Source organism: Nuphar pumila, chromosome 12 (assembly GCF_984573655.1).
Source record: "Nuphar pumila chromosome 12, dmNupPumi1.hap1.1, whole genome shotgun sequence".
Taxonomy (NCBI): domain Eukaryota; kingdom Viridiplantae; phylum Streptophyta; class Magnoliopsida; order Nymphaeales; family Nymphaeaceae; genus Nuphar; species Nuphar pumila.
The window spans coordinates 49,487,070-49,508,182 of NC_143260.1; the positions used below are offsets into that span (position 1 = coordinate 49,487,070).

The 21,113-nt window shown below is 41.6% G+C and overlaps 1 protein-coding gene across 1 annotated transcript in view; it reads left to right on the forward strand.

The window, feature by feature from the left end:
* The window catches only part of LOC149820887 (glycosyltransferase BC10-like), a 120,952-nt gene that overhangs the window by 49,729 nt on the left and 50,110 nt on the right, over nucleotides 1–21,113 (forward strand). The window lies entirely within an intron of this gene.

The window sequence follows — 21,113 nt, forward strand, 5'->3', positions numbered from 1 at the left end:
CAACATTGGAACTTCAAAATACCCAGTGCACCTGGAACTTCAAAATGTAACATATAATATAATATAATATAATAATATTATATATATTTTTATTTTCTCCTTTTTTATTTTCTTTTTATTTATTTTGTTTTATTTAATGTCTAGTTCATTTTGACTAGAAATATAGTCGTTGGACCTAGTCCAATGACTCTCAAGGAGAGGTCTCCTTCATCTCTTCTATTTTGTATAAATATGGGTGATCTCCCTCCACTATGTATCAATGCTTCTTAAGCATTTCTTGTGAAGAAATAAAGATTTATTTATTTTAGTGTGGTCTTCTATTTTTACCTTTTTATGGGTTATGCTTGAAGTGTCTCCAATAGACACTCTTTTGAAGATTTCTCGTGCTTTTGTGGAAGGCCACCATTTCATTACATGGTATCAGAGCCTTGAAGAACTTTCGATCTTGAAGATTCTCACCTCATTTTTCGTGCTTTGCAAAGAGTGTTTTATCCTCTTGTTTGTGACTCAAGGGATCGTTTTAGAGAAGGAAAGGACTTTGGAGGAAGCTTGACTACAAGATTTTGTGATTGTGTTCATTCTTCTCCTCTCTTATCTTTCTCTTTCTCTTCTTCTCTCATCTATTCTTTCTTTTTTCACACCCTTGTAAAAGATGGATAACAATGATAAGATCACTATCATACCCATGAAATTAAATGACACCAACTATATAATATAGGCTTCAATCATGAAGCATCACATTTGGGGAAAAGGGTTATGGGGTATAGTTGATGGTGTTCTAATTCAGAACCAAAACTAATTCTCACAAAAGTTGAGAATGACAGTTCTTTTCACGAAAGGAGATAAGAACAAGGCATTGGCAACCTATGAGAAAAAATAAAAAGAATGAAGAATAAGGCACGCAAAAATTATGTCATGGCTAATCAATAGCGTTGTCATAAAAAAATACTTGTCTTGCTAAATTTGAGCATGCCGATAAAGCTTGGGAATATCTTAAAAATATGTATTCCTTTAAAGATATTGTACATGTGTGCAATTTACTATTGAGAATGAAGCGTACGGGTCTGGTTCTAGACCCAAACTACCCAAATTGTTTTCCTTGTATTATATTTACATGATGTTATCGGATCTGGACCAATAGACCCGATCCAATTTGTATCACATATAATACTGAATATAGGGCACGATTCAACATAAGTGAATCATGAAAGTCATTGCCGCCTCTCTCTCTTGCAAATCCCTTTCTCCTCTGCAGGGGATGAAGTCTGGTTGAAGGTGCGTTATCTCTCACATGGTATCAGAGCGGGTTGAGAAGTTCCAGATCGAGATTCTCTTCTTCCTTTCTTTGATTCTAAATCTGATCTCGTCAGATTAGATTTCATTTTTCTGCTGTTCCAAAAAAAAAAAGAATTGATTTCATCGTATCAGGCTGAAACTTCCCTCTTTCTTAAGATTTTTTTCTTCCTTTCTTTGATTCTAAATATGATCTCGTCAGATTAGATTTCATTCTTCTGCTGTTCCAAAAAAAAAATCGATTTCATCGTATCAGGCTGAAACTTCCCTCTTTCTTAAATTGTTAGACATCTTCCTCTTTTTTTTTAAAGTTTTCAGTCTCTCAATATTGAATCTGTTCACGCCTAACAGCCTGGTCACGTGTTTTCTTGCAAAAAAAAAAACTCAAACCTCGGTTATTCTTTTCTTCTCTAGCGCTGGATCGGATCGTTCCCGATCTAGTGTTTTCGTTCCAAGTCAGATTAAATTAAATCTGGATCCATTTTTCTTTCTTCAGCAGAGTTAAATCGATTGGGTTTCTATTTTAAATCTAAATCTCTCTTGTCTTTTATCGAATTTGATCGTATCAGTCAAACCTTGTTCTAATTATTCTTCCTTGTTCAGAACGTGGAATCAGATCTGAATAAGATTTCAAAGCCCCACAATGAAATCTGACTTGACCTAGTTCTCTGTTTTAACGTGAAATTTCTTCTCTCATCTTCACGTTTGTTACTCCTAAAACCTAATCAAAGTTTCCTTTCAACAAAAAATTTCAAATCATTATCTTGTCTTGTTTTATTGATTACTTCTGACTATTTGCATCAATTTAATTTTTTTCGCAGCAAAAAAAAAAACTTATATTGCTGGAAAATCTAACTGCTGGTCAGAGTCTTCCCTTGTTATCTTTCACATTGATTCTCCTTCCCTTCCTTCCAGTTTCCTTGGACAGCTCATATCTGAGAAATTAAACAACTCAAACTACTTGACCTGGAATCGACAAATTTTGCCTTTTATCAAGAGTCTAGATCTCTTTGGATATCTTGATGGAATGATTCATGCACCACCAGAATTTGTCCTGCAAGAAGAATGAGATGATAAAGGGGAGGTTTCCAATAAACTGGTTTGTAATTCAGAGTTTGCAACATGGAGAAGAAAAGACCAAGCGGTTGTGGCTTACCTCTACGCTTTCCCAAGAGGTACTAGTGGCCATTCCAGATGAATGTTCAGCCAGAGAGTTGTGACAGATATTGGCTCAGACTTATTCACAGATTTCAGAAGCTAGGATTTTGCATTTAAAGAGAGAATTTCAGCTCTTGAAGAAAGAGAGCTTATCAGTTACAGAGTACATGAACAAAGTCAAGAGTATTACAGATCAACTAGCCATGGTGGGTTGCGTGATTCCTGACAAAGAAAAGGTTCAACATGCACTGAATGGTTTGGGATCTGACTACCACATGTTAGTCACCTCTCTTCTATGCCTTCTTTCATTGCCCAGTTTTGAAGATCTACGGGCTAAGCTACTGCAATATGAGGTTACTATTAGAGGTGAGGAGATGACCCTGAATTCCAATAATCATGAGGTACTTGTCATAGGGATAGCGTCAGGGCGAGGACGTGCGGGTTTTCGAGGCAGACGTGGATACGAAAGAGGTAACCAAGGAGGCCGTGGGTTACTTCCCACACCCAACATGTCACCTAACTCGTATCCAGGGAACCAATACTCTAGAAATATACCGCCATGTTTTCAGTGTAATAAAAGGGAGCATATTAAAGCAAATTGCTGGCATAATCCGCAAAATAGAGGCAAATTTAATGGGTGTCGGCCTTCTACTAGAGGACACGTAGGGGACGGTCCTAAAGGTGATAAAGAAAATGTGAAGAATCTCCTGATTTCTGCTCTTTCAGAGTTAAGCTTCAAACAAACTGTGCAGGGGACTTGGTACATTGACTTTCGGGGCTGCTGCACATGTGACAGGTAATGTTGGTAAGATTTCGAAACCCATACCTTATCGTGGTAAATTTAGTATTAAAACTGGAGATGGTGCTCTTCATTCTATCTCCCATGTTGGGAATATTTCTCTTCCACTTCTCAATTCCTCATTACCTTTATCTGATGTTTATCATTCTCCTAGCATTATTAAAAACTTTGTCTCTGTTTCTAAACTTGTCGATGATACTAATTCTTCTGTCGAATTTACTCCTTCTGTGTGTGTCAAGGATCTTCTCACGAAGAAGATGCTTGTTGAAGGAGAATGGCAGGCAAACATGTATGTCTTCAAGGAGTCTCTTCCAGTTCTTGATGCATCAATAAATTCACAGCCAACTCGTTTAGTGTCATTAAAAAATTGTTTTAGTCTATCTCAATGTAATAAGCTAGAAATTTGGCCTCGTCGTCTTGGTCATTGTAATCATTCATTTATTGAGAAGCTTGTGTCCAGAGGACTTGTTCCGCAGTCTAGTTTGAATGTTGAGGTTGATCTTCATCTTTGTTCCAGTTGTCAATTATGTAAGAGTCATGTTCTTTCCTTTCACTCAATAAATCAAAGAGCTTCTGTGCCTTTTGAAATTGTTTCTTCTGATGTCTGGGGACCTGCCCCGCAGCCTTACTTATCGGACAGTCGTTATTATGTTACCTTTATTGATAGTTATTCCAGATACACCTGGATTTATTTTATGAAACATAAATCTGAAGTTTTCAAGCTTTTCTGCTCGCTTTGTGCTTTAGTTGGTAATCAATTTTCAACTAAAATTCAATATTTCCATTGTGATGGTGGAGGAGAGTACTCATCGAAGGAATTTATTGAATTTCTTCAATATAATGGAATAGGTCGTCGAATATCTTGTTCACACACACCACAACAAAATGGCGTGGCTGAAAGAAAACACCGACACATTGTAGAAAGTGCGCAAAGTATGTTACATGCCACTCATATTCCTTTAAATTTGTAGACGGAAGCCTTTCATTCAACTGTCTATGTCATAAATCAACTGCAAATAAAATTGCTAGTAGACCAATCCCCTTATTTTACACTCTTTGGGGTCCATCCTAACTATAATGAGTTGCGTGTGTTTGGCTGCATATGTTATGTTCACATTGACAATTCTCAACGTGATAAGTTTCAGAACAAGGCATGCAAGTGCCGGTTTGTTGGATATGCCGATCAGTATAGAGGATATCGGTGCTATGTGTAATAACAGGGAAAAAAAATATTTGAATTGATTTGGGCTGGATCCGGACCCGACCCGAGGCCACCGCCTCTCGCTGTCATTAAAAGACAACGAGGCAGACAGGAGGAGGGTTACGAAACCCCCCTCACCGCCTCTCGCCCTCTCGTTCTCTCTGCACCCCTTCCCCTCTCCTGCTCTCTCGTTCTCTCTCCCCGACACTCACTCTCTTCCCCTCACCGTCTCTGCACCCTCTCTCTCGTTGGAGACCCCTGTCAACCCGCCACCACCTGCGACCTCCCTCCGACGCCACCGCTGCCGTCGTCAACGATCTCCAGGTACACTCCTCTTCTTCTTTCGTCTTTCTTCTTCTTCTTCGTTTCCCCTTCTCCTTTTCCTTTCTTTTTGTCGGCAGGGGCTCCTCCCCCTGTCGCTTGCTGTGTCGATAGGGGCCTCCGCTCCGCCTGTCCCTCTTGTTTTGTCGGCAGGGAGCGAAGCTCCCTGTGTCGGCCCACCTTTTCGGCAGGGGCTTCCGCCCCCTGCCTCTTGTGGATTTTCCGGAAGGGGCAGAGCCCCTGCCTCTTCGTGGGTCTTCCAGCAGGGGACAAAGCCCCCTGCCTTCTGCTGTTTTTCGGCAGGGGGGTTTTGCCCCCTGCCTCCTGTGGTTTTCCGGCAGGGGGCTTTGCCCCCGTGCCACCATCTTGTTCCTGGCAGGGGGCTTCGCCCCCCCTGCCTTGTGTTTTTAGGCAAGGGGCGAGGCCCCTTTGCCATTGTTTTATCTTCGGCAGGGGGATTCGCTTCCCCTGCCTTATGTTTCTCTGCAGGGGGTGAGGCCCCCTGCCTTCATTTTGTTTTTCGGCAGGGGGCTTCGCCCCCCTACCTTCTTATGCTCCCCGGCAGGGGCGAAGCCCCTCCCTGCCTTCTTCTGGATTCTGGGCAGGGGGCGAAGCCCCCTGCATCTCCTTTGTTTGCAGGCAGGGGGCTTCGCCCCCCTGCCTTGATCTAGTGGCCGGCAGGGAAAGAGCCCCTGTCTGTCTCGTTTCCTGCAGGGGGCTGCGCCCCCTGTCTTGTTTCTTGTTGAGGCAGGTTCGGCAGGGAGCCTCTGCTCCCTCCCCTGCCTTTTCTATCCTATCTGGCAAGGGTCATGAGCCTCCTGCCTCTGTGGCTCTTTGTCGGCAAGGGTGAGGCCCTTGCGTCCTGCACCCTTGCAGGCAAGGTGCAGTGCCTCTACCCGTGCTTTTGCATCTCTGGCGTCTGGGAGTAGGCCTCCCTGCCTCTGGCACCCTGGTCAGCAGAGTGCAGAATTCTTGCCTCTGCAGCCTGCAGGCAGGAAGCCTTGCTGCCTCTGTTGCTCTTCTGCAGGGAGTTGAGCTCCCTGCCTACCCTCGTATCGGGGTCCGGTACTGCTGCAGGTCTTATCGGACCCACTTCGCATTTGTATTTTGGCATGCTAACCTTTTTAGCATCACAGGTTGAGCGGTGGATCCTGCTCGCCCTTCGTGGCTTGAGCTTGTACTTACCTACGCCGCGGGCATACGAGGACCGCAACCCCTCAAGGTAGGAGAAGATTGCACAGAAGACTTGGACAATTGAATTGAGTTCAATTAACTAAAAAGAATAATTAAATAAATATATATGCATATATATATATATCATATATATTTATACGAGTTCGCATTTAACTAAAGGACGTAGTTTCGCGATCCTTTTCCTTTACTTTGCCATCGCGCATCGCGCAAAGGTTTTGCGTTGCACTCCTGCTTACAGTCATTTACTTTGCCGTCGTGCATCGCGCAAAGGTTTTGCGTTGCACTCCTGCTTATAGTCCTTTACTTTGCCATCGCGGATCGCGCAAAGGTTTTGCGTTGCACTCCTGCTTACAGTCCTTTACTTTGTCATCGCGCATTGCGTAAAGGTTCTGCGTTGCACTCCTGCTTACAGTCTTTACTTTGCCGTCGCGCTTTGCGCCCAGGCTCTTGCTTTTACATATGTGTTGTTGCTGCCTTGCTATTGTAGATGACGTTCAGGTTTTCGCTCATTGCATACGCGTTTGAGGCATCCTCGTGGAGGATGCAAGAGACATCTACCACTCTCCCTCTTATGACAAGAGCTCAGTCGGGAGTTGGTGATACACCTTTGTCTAAAGAGAGGGATACCTCGCAAGGATCCTGGCTCTTCGTGTACGCAGTCCTGCAGAGTTGACTTGAGATTTTAGGGAGCTGCGCAAAAGCATTAAATACTACCCAAATCGAAGCATATGGAAGGTTGTGATTGGCTGGTTCTGTTGAGAAACCAATATCCTGTCTATCGAGGTCGATATCGAGTGATGCGAGGCATGTAGATACCCCGATAGCGGATGAGATTCAAGATAATCACATGCCAAATGTTGGCACAAGCTGCTGGCTGTTTCAAAAGACAAAGAATGTCAAAGTATAGTTTGAGAAACATTACATCTTTGTTTAATACTTCTGATGAGGCTCTTATTGAGGAGATATACCCCTTTCATCCTAGAGTACTTGTAGTCGTGTACTACACGTCTAGTACTGCGATGATCAGATGAGACGATCGTGCGACCTCGAAAAGTGCTAAATGACAATGCTGTAATCACATAAATGACCTCACATTCGCCTTCACAAGCAAGATGCTCGAGTAGTTTAAAGACCACAACATAGGATGGGTCGTTAGTTAAGCAACCCCTAACGCACCCATTCGCTTCTTGTTGTCTGTCGAGGGAGAGGATAGAGCGGTACAAAACTCCAATGGACAGGTTGTTAACAACCACAACAACCACCCTACGGGCAATGATCCGACCTCCCTAGTCATTAGAGTTAGGGGAAAGAGGCTACAATAGTTAGCTCAACACTTCTGCAGAAGTGGGATGCATCCATGGCACTGCTTATCAGCCTTTGGGGAATCCTCTCTCGGCTAAATCCGTCCCTTTAGGAGCGGACTCAACTAGCTATTCGGGTTATTGAAAATATATAGAATAACAGACGCCCAAACTAGTCTCAGTTGTTTTTACGTTTTGCCTGCGCGGACCCGCAGGCCAGTAATATCGAAACATAAAGTCTGTTCACACTGGTCGATTGCTTGCTTGCTCGGTAGTTCAGTACGCTACTCGTTGAGTTGTATCCGCCTGTCGAGGTGTTACTCTAGTTTGTTAAACTGCTTACGCAGTTCTTTGCTAAGTAACATCTAGCTTCTCATACTAGTTAAATGCTTATAACAATAGCATTACGCCAGTTGCTACATATTAGCATGTGACTTGCCTTACTCCTTGGTCAAACTGTTTTGTGCTTATTGTAATGTAGCACATTGACTTGCATCTCTTATGATTGATGTGATTGCATACAACTCGTAATCTACGAACTGGTGGCACCTAGGATTGATGTGACCGCTTGTCTTATAAGCTGCTTACATATTGTGATATAACTGCTGTCGTATGATTGTTTATCATGTATAGCTTATGAATGACTTGCGATGCAATGGTTTATGCCTTACGATTAATTTAATTACTTGTTGATGGACTGAGCCATTTGATGGTAATTGTATGTATTACGAGCATTGTTACGAGTACTTGTCTTATTCTGTTGTTTTGTTTGGCTATCAGATAGAGTTAGTTACTCTTCGCCTATAGAATCAACTGGATTGCCATATCTGCGTGTTCTCATGTGTCGTTTACGCATGCTTTGAGGTCCTATTTGAGGATTGCAATGTTCCTTGTGGCAATATTTCGATGCGTAGTACTTTATGCTTCTGTGTGATGTGATTGATATGCCACATGATAAGAAATGTTGGAAGTATGCGATAATATGTTCATGGTTCATGAAACCTTATTGGAGGAATGTGTGATCTTGTGTTTTGTTTTACCATGTGAAGTGATATGATGCATATTGTTGTTATACATGCTTGTGCTCATATGGGTGGCTACATACCCAAGAGCGGTCAATTGTTCGGAGCAGTCGACCGTATTGATGCATGTATCACTGAGTAGGGTGTATGTTGAGGACCTGATCTCCAAAGGATTATCTATGAGGGCGTGTATGATCAAGACCAGGTAACCGGCTAGAGTGGTAGATTCTCTGTGAGGATGTACACTGTCCACGAACGGGTAGCCGCAAAGACGGTGAACTCCTATGAGGAAGTGTATGGTCCAAGACCAGGTATACCATCTAGGGCGAAATTCCTTGTAAGGTTGTACATTTCCCAGACCAGGTGATCCAACGTTGATCTTGTTGATTGTAATAGTGGCTATCGACCCTAAGAGCAGTCATTTGCGTTGATACGTGTATCACAATGATTTTCATTGGATATGACATTTGTTGGGGATCGACTTCCCAAAGGTTTCGCTGTGAGGGTATGTATGATCAAGACCAGGTGACCCGACTAGAGTGGTAGATTCTCTGTGAGGATGTCCACTGTCCACGAATGGGTAGCCGCAAAGACGGTGAACTCCTACGAGGAAGTGTATGGTCCAATGTAAACACCCGAAATTTTCACCCACCTTCCTGATATATCCATCAATCATCACATTTCGGTTCTCCGGAACCAATGAAGGGCAAAATGGTCATTTTCAAGATTGAACCTTGCAGAAAGTCCTAAATTCCATTCTCGAGTCTCAAAACTTCTCTATTTAAACTCAGAGACATCTTCAAACAACAAACTTTCAAAATCTCATGCTTAACCAGAAGTCAGAATTTTCAAATTCAAATTCAGAGTGGCAATTTTGTAGGACATGTCTTTGCATAACATCGCATGAGCATTTCATATCATTTCACTGCACAACATGTTATTTTGAGATCCAGAACTCCTGATTTTCAAAATTGTCAATCCAGGTTTGATTTCTAAACTTTTCAAAATTGCTTTTTAAAACCCTGGGTCTTTAAAAATTACCAATTCTTTCCATTTTACCCCCAGGACCCCGAATTACAAAAGTCTTCTCAAGAAAACGATCTGGATAGTTTTGGACATTGATTTTCAAAATTTCGTCACTTGAAAAGAGGGGGACACAATTTCAAAATTCATAAGACATTATTTCAAACTTTTACAAAAAGGCTCCAAATTTCCCTACATCTTTCAAAATTTTGCCCCGAAGGACCAGTTTCTTCTAAGTTTTGAAATCAAGCCAAATTTTGCTTCATGTTTTCCAAAACTAGCCTACTATTATGAAAATTCCAAAAAAAAAGAAGTTTACTTGGCTTTTATTTCAAATAAGTGACGTGGGACCCGCCTCCAGGTGGTGTCACACTCAAATTTTCAAATATTTCTCTTATTTTCAAAACAGTGCCCATCCGGAAGTGGCACCGATTGATAAAACTCTTTCATTTAATTTTCAATAAAATAATTAGTGGGCCCACGTAGGTGGCACCCCACTAAGACTCTTTGCCAAGAAAAACAAATTTTTTATATACTTCAAAAAGTTTTCAAATTCAGTTGAGGTGGCAACACCTTAAAAAAAAAGAGAAAAAGAAAAAAAAATCGTTTTTTTTTTTTTCTTTTTAGTTATTACTTTTCAGCCCCCCAAAGGGCGCCATCGTGAAACCCTACCCGAGTTTTTCACTTTACCTAAGTTTTAGGTAAAGTGAACTCAGAATTTTCTTCAAAATGAGCCAGCCTTTCCTTCAAAGATTGACGACCTTTCAAAAATCTGTTGGAAGATTTCAAATGCTTTCAAAAGTCAGTTCAAAAGATTTAAAAAACAACCGATTTTTCGGTAAAACTTTATGAAAATCTTTAAAAGGGGAACCACGCTGGGGCCAGAGAGGATTTTTTTTTTTGAGCGTCGGCTTCCCCCATCTCTCAGACCTTCCTCTCACGACTTCTGCCCTATTCTCTTCCAACTGATATATATATATATATATATATATATAAATTTTAGCATTATATATATATATCTTCGTTGTACATGTTATATATATGCCCATTTTCTTGTGTATCTTGTATATCCAGTCCTTGTACTAATTCTCATTTTGCAGGAAGATCTGGAGGATACTGATTCTTTTACATTGTATTTTTTTTTATTTCATTTATTTTGACTTATGTCAGAGATGTAACAATCAAGCTTGGAATAATAGTTACTTTTACTGTTTAGATTAGGCTGCATCTCATATAGTTTGATTTCAGCAATACCCTGATTCTATGATGCATATATCTCAATTTTCAAAATTCACTATGGATGTACACGAATGACACGTGCACCAACTCTTAGAGAGTTGATGAACTCGGTGGAATCCATATTTACGGCCCTAGTCGGAATATGGACGAGACCCAGATTCATCATCTTTCTACCAGTCACATTGAGCCTACACTCTTAGGTTATCTTAAGATGCACATCATATTTTCAATTTTGCAAAATATTGTGAATTAAATCAAATAAACTCTGAACATATTCATGGCCACAGTCAGAATGTGTGAAGGATTTATTTTGACTTAATACACATTTTTCCAACAAAATCTCTCAGAAAATCTTTTCAAAGTGCGTTCATACATCCAAATCATTTGCGTCATGGCATCATCTGTTTTCTCATGATTTTCTCGAGAAAACTTCATTCCATGGAAATCGATTTCTCAAGAAACTTCTAAAATTTTTAAAGTCGGATTTTCCAAGTTAAGTTTTCTCGTGATTTTCCCTGGAAAATGTAACTTTATTAAGATTTTCAGAAGGAATTTCTCACCTTTTTCAAAATCAAAATCGATTCCCAAGGGTTTCAAGGCTAAGATTCTCAGGATTTCAGTTTCCCGAGTTTCAATTTTCCTCCTCTAGAGAGTTTTCCAATGGATTTTATTCATTTTCCTGAGAAACTTTTCAAAGCTAGAGTTTTCCTGATCAGCATTTTCTCTTTCAGTGTTCACCTTTTCTCAAGAATTACTTCTATTTTCTCAGGATTTTCAACCATTCATGATTTTCCCAAATCTTTAAAAATTTTCCTGAGATTTCAAAACTTTTCATCAGAGTTTCCTGAGAGACTGATTTCCATTTTTTTTTTTGAGAAATACTTTTCTAACTCCAAAAGCATTTTTTGAGCATGCATCATGTTTTCCCACTTGCATTTTTATAAAATTTCATAACACATGCCTTAATTCTCTGTGCATTTAGGATAGAACATAATTTCGATAATTTTACTAAGTCAAACACACTTTGGTCCTTGGTTCGATTACCCCTGTTAAAGGCGGCAGGAACGGTCGAATCTCGTACCGACAGGTCGAGCCCCATCCCATGGATTTTCCCGCGATTTTCAAAACGGAGGCGAGTATTTCAAAACAATTTTCCAAAATCCGGTCAAGTTTGACTCGTAGAAGCAATTTTTCTCTCTCTTCCGCAGGGAAGGGAAGGCGGGAAAAATTTTGCGACGATAACAGGTTTGGTGACCGAGATGGGACCTGTCCTTGTCTGATCAAAATTGTGCTTGATTTAGTTCAATTATCGAAATTGTGTTCACAAAATGTCAGCTCTTTTACTTTTGATATCATGCGAACCTAGGCGCCTTGATTATGACCTAGCTGACATTGATTGCATATAGCTTAGGCATGGTTTGGTAGGACCAGATTTAGGGGATATTTTCATGCTCACATAGACTTAGGTCTAAATATAACTCTCATCAATTTAAGATTTGAATGCAAACAATGTATGCTTTTTTAAAGATTTTCAAAAATCTATCTATCTAGGATTTAGAGCCCTTTATTTCTTGCATGTGATCGTTTTTTTTCAAACCTCTCTTACCTACTTTTACCCGGTCTTCACGTTGCTGGGCTCTCTTCCAGAACCCTAGTTCGGGACAGAGCCTCACAACTGGGCCACTTATTTGGGTTAACACCCCCTACCACGTACCGCGGGCCACAGTCCGAAGTATATCGGTAGGCGCTCAAGGATGTTGGAAAACCTTACCTTAGAACCAGAGTCGAAATTCTATGCCACGTACTTCGGGTCTAACTCGAGTATATCGGCATAACTGGATTGGACAAAGATAATCTGAACCTAGAGTTAGGATTAGGGTCCTACAACTGTTTTCAAAATGATGCATCTAGAGTCGGCCTTTTAGGGAGTGCTGTATGTGTATAAATGTTTGTGCAGGATGTGATTGTTTGTATGCTACCTTTTATTCCTCACATTTTCCCAAAAGTATTTTTTTTTCAAATATCCATATTTCTCATATTTTCCTTTTATTTTCTCAAACCCTGGATGATTATTCAAAATATCCCATTTCTTTCAAAACTCCAGGAGATTTTTCATTCTCCTTTTCTACTGGATCTCAAATTCCCAGCTGCATTTTATACCCTGCCTGCAAAATTTTTCAAAATTTCCCATATTTTCCTAAGTCTCATTTTTTAGTCTTTCTCTGTTTTCATTTCAATGGCATCCAGTCAAGTCGATCCTATCTTTCTTGAAGGTCACATCTCCTACGAGGTGCGACAAGGTCGTCCTGAACATTGAGCCCTTAGCACCGGAACTTTCATTCCCCGGTGGTACTATTCCTGGCTCAAAAGCTTTTCTCGAATGTTCCCGGACCATTTAAGCGAGTGTGGATTAGAAGTGGCATCAGCAGTCAGAAAGCAGACCATCAACGACAATCTGATCAACGCAATGGCAGAGCGATGGAATCCACGGATATGTACCTTCTCGTTCCCATGGGGAGAAATGACCGTTTTAATGGATGAATTTTCAGAAATCATGGGATTACCAGAACCAGCCGGTCAACCCGGAGATCCGTTAGAGCATCAATTCCTGATCAATGTCAAGGGTTTGGACCCCCGAGACTCATTAGCTCATATGACAGGCCGCCGATCCTGGCCCCTGATCCAGTTGGACGGAAATGAATATGTCAACCTGCTCGAGTTGTACTGCTAGTACGGGACCTTCGTTGAAGTCAGCTCGTTATCAAGGGCAGCTAGAGAAAGGATTCAGAATGCAATGGTCCTATGCACTGTAGGATTAACCCTCTTCCCAGATGGACAAAACTACATAGATATCAGAATAATACAACTTATGAGAAGATGAGGAACTCGACAAACCAACCGTCTTTTCATAGCCATGGCAGCGCTTGCTTTCCTATATCGTGGTTTGACTCGTTTCTCACTTGGAGAATCCATCTTAGTTGAAGGATGCATCTACGCACTTCAATCCTGGTTCTTTTAGCATGTTTCAACCCGAGCAAGCTCTTTCAGATACAATGGTCAAGAATTCTTTCCAGTGGCGCAATACCGATCCATGATTGACAATATTCAAGAAGATGACATAGTCTGAGATTATTTTGATCGACAATTGTCCCCTTCCAGATACACATACGCTTATGGTAAGCGGTTCAAGTTGCTGGGATCATTCTTCTGCACTTACTATCGACCAGAGCGATGTGTTCGGCAATTCTCCCAGAGGCAGCAGTACATTGAAGCCAGACTCTACTATCAGGAGCGATGGCAAAATTTGATCTCACTTCCGCACAATGGTCCGGGGCATATCATTCTGCCCGCTACGACTGGGATTCCTTTGTTTCTCTCAAAATCTTTCCAGGTTCTAGAGTGTCTGCCGACTATCGTGAATGGTGGCAAATTTTTGTCCTCCACCTCTTTGTCAAGATCAATAAAATCATATTTTTCTCATTTCAATAAAATTCTCTCTCTTTCTATTGTGGTTTGACGACCTCGCCTAGGTAACAAGGCATATTTTCGTTGTTTATTTCTCTTGCAAAAAGAATGACAACACAATTGTCGTGATTCCCGCGACGACTCAGTCTCTAGTAATTGGATATCTTTTTCAAATTGTCTATCATTTTTTCAGCAAATATTTTCTTCCAAAAACCAATTCCTTCAGAATCTAATCAGGTCTTTGTCCTGCAGAGAGCATCTACAACATTTGATGGTTCAGACAAGATCAGGCAAAAGAACAACGACATCTCAGTACTCGTTGGCCTCAGAAGAAGAGATGGGCTCCCCGCGATCCGAGAGGAGTCAAGAGCAGCAACAAGAGGATGATGGCATAGACCTGCAAATGTATGTCATGTTCCGAAAAATGATGAATAAGATGATGAATGAGCAGCCCGGGACCAGCTCAGAAAGAAATCCATTCAGAGAGTAGTTCCATAGTTACAGGGATAAGAAAGCTTCCAAAAAGCAAGTTCAGCCGGAAGAGATCTCAGACGGGACAGACTCAATCGAAGACACCGATGAAGAATATGAGGTGCCTCCGGTATTTCAGAAGCGGGGCCAAGAACAAAGGAAGAGCCGCAAAACAAAAAGTCAGGCCACAGAAGAGCCACTGCAAGCACAATTCAAGGAAATGGCTAGAGTGGTTAAAGATCTCCAAGCCCGCGACAAGGGCAAGAAAGTCTTCACCAGCGAGGACTTCTATTACGGCTTAGAAGGGGATGATGATTTGGAGAACCTTCCCCGAAAATTCATCAAGTTCGACGGTTCTGGCGACCCGAAAGCTCATCTCGCCACTTTCTTTGCTGAGTGCTCGAGGTTCAAGAGGGACAACCGGGCACTATTTCTATATTTTCCCCGCAGCTTGGAAGGAGTTACAGCTAAGTGGTATGCTGAGCATATCAACCCCATCGAGCTCAAAGAGTTCGATAAAGTTGTAAATCTGTTTATTGAACGCTTCTTGTTCAACACAGAGGCGCTTCCTACACTAAGTCATCTCTACAATCTAAGGCAGAATGAGAATGAGAAGGCATGGGACTTTATTCACAGATGGAGGTCAGCCTGTAACAAAATGAGAGATCCTATTTCAAAAAGGCACGCCCTGTCATTGATCCTCAACAATTTCTCGCAACCACTGAGAGGATTAATCTCTACTGCACCATCCCGTACTTTTATTGAGTTAACCGAACGAGCCGAATGACTCGAACTGAGTGTGGAGAATGGAGTCTACGAAGGCTTCACTTTTTCCAAAAACAACCCTCAAGGTGAGCAGAAGAAGAAAGCTCACTTCACCTATTCTGCCAACAATAACAACAACAACACTCGAAGCCAGTACAAAGGACAGAAGAAAGATTACTGCTACGACGCAGAAAGTTCGAACAACAAAGATCAGAAAGGAAAGCCTGCTCCTCAATATAGCAAGCCTCCTCAGCAGGATCAAGGGCCGAAACTGCGTGAGAAGACCAAACATGAAGGGTGGAGCTATGACCGAAAGTTCACACCTTTAGACCAATCACTCGAAGATGTGCTAGAGTATATGCTGTCAAAAGAAATTGTCAAGTTGCTTAGATTGGCCGATCCCCCTGTGCCCATGGGGAAATGGAAAGATCAGTTTTGCAAGTTCCACAGGACAGTGGGACACAACATTGAGAACTGCTTTGTTCTAAAAAACATTGTGCAAGATCTTATTGATAAAAATCTTTTAGTGGAAGGAGAAGAAGAAGAGAAAATGAATATTCTAAAACAACCCTTTTCTTTACACACCACAGCAGTAGTGTCTGAACAACCGTTCCTACCTCATGAGCACATCAGGCCATGTTCTGTTCAAGATCTCCAAGTTCAACATCAGGTTTCAGTACTGCGACAAGCAGCACCAGCCACCAAGAAGGTGGACATAATTTCAGCTTTTGATAAGCTAAAAGTATCAGCGGAGCCGACTGAAGTATTTCCTACAGCAGCCAGTAAAATTCCAGGGTTCCCAAAGCATTTTCTCAAATCCCTTACAAAAAAGGGAGAAACTTCAACTTAGAAGCCTCTAACTGCTTTATCCAATGTTTCAATTTTGGGCTTTGCCAAAAATTCCCACAAGCATCAGCAAGTACTGGATGATCTGCTCAGAAAGATTAAAGTTAAACCCAGTATCACTCCCGAAGACATGACACGAATTGTGAATTCAGCCATGACCAATGCACCAATCACTTTCTCGTATGAGGACCTTCCAAAACCTCATTCATATCACAATAATGCTATGTACATTGTCGTTCGAGTCAGAGGAATGACGGTACCACATGTGCTAGTTGATGGAGGCAGTAGCCTCAACATATGTCCTGAGATGACAGCAAAAGCATTAAGGATCAAGGATGAAGAATACATTCCAGACCCTATCACTATCTACGGATTTGACAACCATGGCCAAACGGCCAAGGGCAAGATATTCCTAGAGGTGTTCATCAACTACTCGGTGCACTCAGTACTTTTCCATGTGGTCAATGTACCACCCACCTACAACCTGCTGCTCGGAAGGACATGGATTCACAATGCAAACGCAGTGCCTTCCACCCTGCATCAATGCGTGAAATGGTCAAAAGGTGGAATGATTACGACAGTGCTGGGAGAAGACCCAGAAGAAAGGCTCCCGTAGCCCATGATCCCCCGACCATCATTCACGGTGGATAGCCCCAGCATCAGAGAGAGCGAAGAAATCAATCTCGGAGAAAATCGGGAAATACTCCAGGCCTCCTCAGAACTATCTCTGCACACTGTAGCCATGACCCGATGGAGAGGTCCTCAATTCTTCAAGGTTGGAGGTCGGATCAACTACAGCGCTATTAAAGATCACCCGTTGTTCCCGCAATTCATGAAGGCAAGAAAGGGATTTGATTTACTCCTGAAGCACGTTTATCAACCCTTTAAAGGACTGGGCAAAAATGAAGATGGCCGCATCGAGCCAGTGATCCAGAAGCATCGTCCCCACAGAGCAGGACTGGGGTTTTCCGGCGGAAGCTCACTAAAAAAGACTGTTTTTGTCAAAGGGACACATTGAGAGCCATTCATTATTTTCTTTCTATTCTTTTCAATAAATGTCTCATTTTATCAATGTCTCTGATTAATCCAAAATCAATAAAATTCCAAGTTTCTTTGTCTATATGGATGCCATCTATTTCTCTTCTCTATCTCCTCATTTTCTAATGTCATTTTATGCATGTTTCTCTTCAAATGATTGCTTGACTTATGATGGGCAATTTTATCTGAATCAAGTTTCTCAATTTCAGAATGTCTTCCCGAGCAATCAAGAAGCTCGTCCTCAATCCAAAGGCTTTCCAGAAATCGACAACGATTCACCGAGTCAAAGCAAGCACAAAAGATAGCAAAGTTGCAGAGCAGTCAGATGATTACATAGAATTTGATCAGTCTCTTCAGGAATTACCAGAGTTCGCCTTAGTTCAGAAGCAGGACGAACCATCTCCTCTAGTACAAGATCCAACTGAAGATGTCAATATCGGTTCAAAGGACAATCCCAAAATTCTCCAGATCGGAACCAGTCTGAATCCGGAAGAGAAGGAAAAGCTTACAAATTTTCTCAAATAACATGAAGAAGTGTTCGCATGGACATACGAAGATGTGCCGGGCTTAAACCCCAAATTGGTCGAACACCGCCTCGTTTTGAAGCCAGATGCTAAGCCAGTTAAGCAGAAATTGAGAAAAATGGATCCCAGAATAGAACAACAAGTCAAAGAAGGACTCGAAGATTTGCTCAAAGCAGAGTTCATTCGGACTATTGACTACCCAGATTGGTTAGCCAATATTGTTGTCGTTCCAAAGAAAAGCGGCAAAGTAAGGATTTGCATAGACTTCAGAGACCTCAATAAGGCGACTCCGAAAGATGATTATCCACTTCCAAGCATTGATCTTCTAGTCGACAACACAGCAAGACATGCCATGTTTTCCTTTATGGATGGATATTCCGGCTACAATCAGATTAAGTTGGCTACCCGCGACCAATCAAAGACTTCCTTCACTACGCCTTGGGGCACTTTCTGCTATACAGTTATGCCTTTCGGGCTCAAGAACGCGGGAGCAACATATCAACGGGCAATGACCGTTATCTTTCACGATCAGATGCGCAAAATCATGGATGCGTATGTTGATGATATTCTCGTGAAATCCAAAGAGGAAGAAGATCACCTCGAAGCCCTTGACCAAGTTTTCAAGCGACTCATTCTTTACAAGTTAAGGCTTAACCTGCAAAAGTGTGTCTTTGGAGTCGAATCGGGCAAATTGTTGGGTTTTCTGGTCAGTAAAAAGAGAATTGAAGTTGACCCAGCCAAAGCAAAGGCTATCATTGATATGCTACCCCCGAAGAATCTCAAAGAACTGCGTAGCCTTCAGAGACGCATGCAGTCAATTCAGCGGTTTATTTCCAATTTGGCAATGAGATGTGAACCTTTCAACCATTTACTCAGAAAAGGAGTAAAGTTTGAATGGGGACCAGAGTGTCAGCAATCGTTCGATCGGATCAAGAAGTGTCTTCTCAATCCTCCTATCCTGAAACCGCCAGAATTGGGGAAACCCCTTTTATTATATATCTCAGTCAATCAAGTCGCATGCGGCGGATTCTTGGCACAGTATAAAGAAGGTAGCCTAATAGAGCACGCCATTTATTACGTGAGTAAGACTTTCATAGACTATGAAAAAAAATACTCTCACATAGAGAAGACTTGCCTAGCTCTGGTATGGATATGTCAGAAGCTAAGACACTACCTGCTGACATCTGAAGTCAAAATCTTGTCTAAACTCAATCCTCTCAAATACATTTTAGAGCAACCTTTTCTCAGCGGACGAGTCGCCAAATGACAAGTCTTACTAATGCAGTATAACTTGGAATACGTTTCGCAGCAATCAATTAAAGGACAAGCAATTGCAGATCAATTGGCAGATTTTCTTCTGGCAGAAGAAGTGAAGGTCGAAGATGACTTCCCTGATGAACAAATATGCAATATCCAACAATATCCAATCTAGAATTTATTTTTCGACGGTTCCAAGAACATGACCGGAATAGGCGTTGGAATCTTATTAATCACTCCTGCGAATGAGATGATTCCATTTTCTCTCAAATTAGATTTTCAATGCACCCACAATATGGCTGAATATGAAGCCCTGATTCAAGGTCTAAAGATTATACTAGACTTCAATGTTAAGAGAGTGCATGCCTACGGCGACTCATTACTCGTTGTCAATCAAGTTCGAGCAGAATGGCAAGTCAAAGATCAAAAGCTATTTCCTTATCAGAAAATCGTTTCAGCTCTTGTCAGCAAGTTTGAAGAATTTCAGCTCTTCCATATCAAGAGAGATTTTAATCAAGTGGCCGATAGCCTAGCCAATTTAGGCTCCATTATGGCGTTCAAGAATGAAGAATCTTGTCGCTCCTTTGAAATTGGCAGACTTGACCAACCTTTCTTCCTTCCAACAGAACAAGTAAACCAGGTTGAGCAAAAGAAGAAGCCTTGGTATTACAACATCAAGAATTTCATAGAAACCGGTGAATTTCCTCCAAAATTCCCGAAGAAAGAGCAGCGAGCAATCCAACGTATGTCTACTCGATATTTCATCTTGGCAAATGTCCTCTATCGTCGTGGATTCAGTTTAGAGTATTCCAGATGCTTAGACGAAGACGAAGCCAAAGAAGTCGTGCGAGAAGCACACGAAGGCATCTGTGGTGGCCACGTCGGTTACCAAACCCTTGTCAAGCAGATCATCAGAGCAGGTTACTATTGGAAGACTATGCAGCAAGACTGTTATCATTATGTGAAGAAATGTGTGCAATGCCAGATACATGCACCTTCTATCCATGCTCCGACAACATATTTGCAGTCCGTTGTCTCTCCATGACCGTTCTCTATGTGGGCCTTCGATGTCGTAAGTCCCATCACTCTTTCAGCTTCAAATGACCACAAATACTTCATTGCCGCAACAGAATATTTCACCAAATGGGTAGAAGTTATCACTCTCCGAATAGTAGAAGGCCAACACGTGGTCTCTTTTATTCACAAGAGCATCCTTTGCCGTTTCGGCATCCCGCATGACATCGTGTCAGATAATGACAGTTATTTCAAGAATGAAAAGATGAAGACTTTCTGCTCAAAATTCAAAATCTATCATCATTTTTCCGCTCCCTACTATCCTCAAGGGAATGGTCAAGCAGAGGCCACCAACAAGATTTTAATTCGTATCTTGGAGCGAACTGTGGAAACAGGCCGTGACTGGCATGAGAAGATCCACGATGCACTATGGGCCTATCGGACCACCATTCGCACTCCAACGAATGCTACTCCATCAGAATTGGTCTATGAAACAAAAGTAGTATTGCCGCTACATGTTCAGAAGCCCGCTTTGAAATTCGCATCACTTCTACAATTACCTCTCGATTAATACCAGCAATAGCGACTGGTACAACTAGATTTGCTCGACGAGAGAAGATTAAAAGCGGCAGAGCATGCTCAATCTTATCGCCAGAGAATAGCCAGACAGTACGCAAAGTCTGTCATCGAAAGAAGATTCAAAGTCAGTGATTTAGTGCTTCGATCCACAGCTTATCTCAAACATCATCCTGGCGGAAAATGGTCGCCAAATTGGGAAGGTCCATATGTCGTCAAAGAAGCATTACCCTGCAACTCATATCGGCTCATCAACGCCGATGGGGTAGAATTGTCGGATCCCATTAATGCTCAACACTTGAAAAAGTTCTATACTTGAAACATTTATTCTCCTCTTGTAATCCTCCCATTTTCTTCAAATAATGATCAAACTTTCTTTTCCCAGTTACACTGGTGCATTTTTAAAAATTTCGTTCTGTATGCAGGCAGGATAAACAAATTCCTCATTTCACGCACTTGTGCATTCATGTACATCAATTTACATTCATTTGCATCCAATTGCATTAACATCAATTCGGTCAGTATGGGGATTTCAACAAACAGTCCCATCACAATTCCTAATGATAATCACCAGTACTGAACCAAAACCCAGTGCTCGAACTGGTA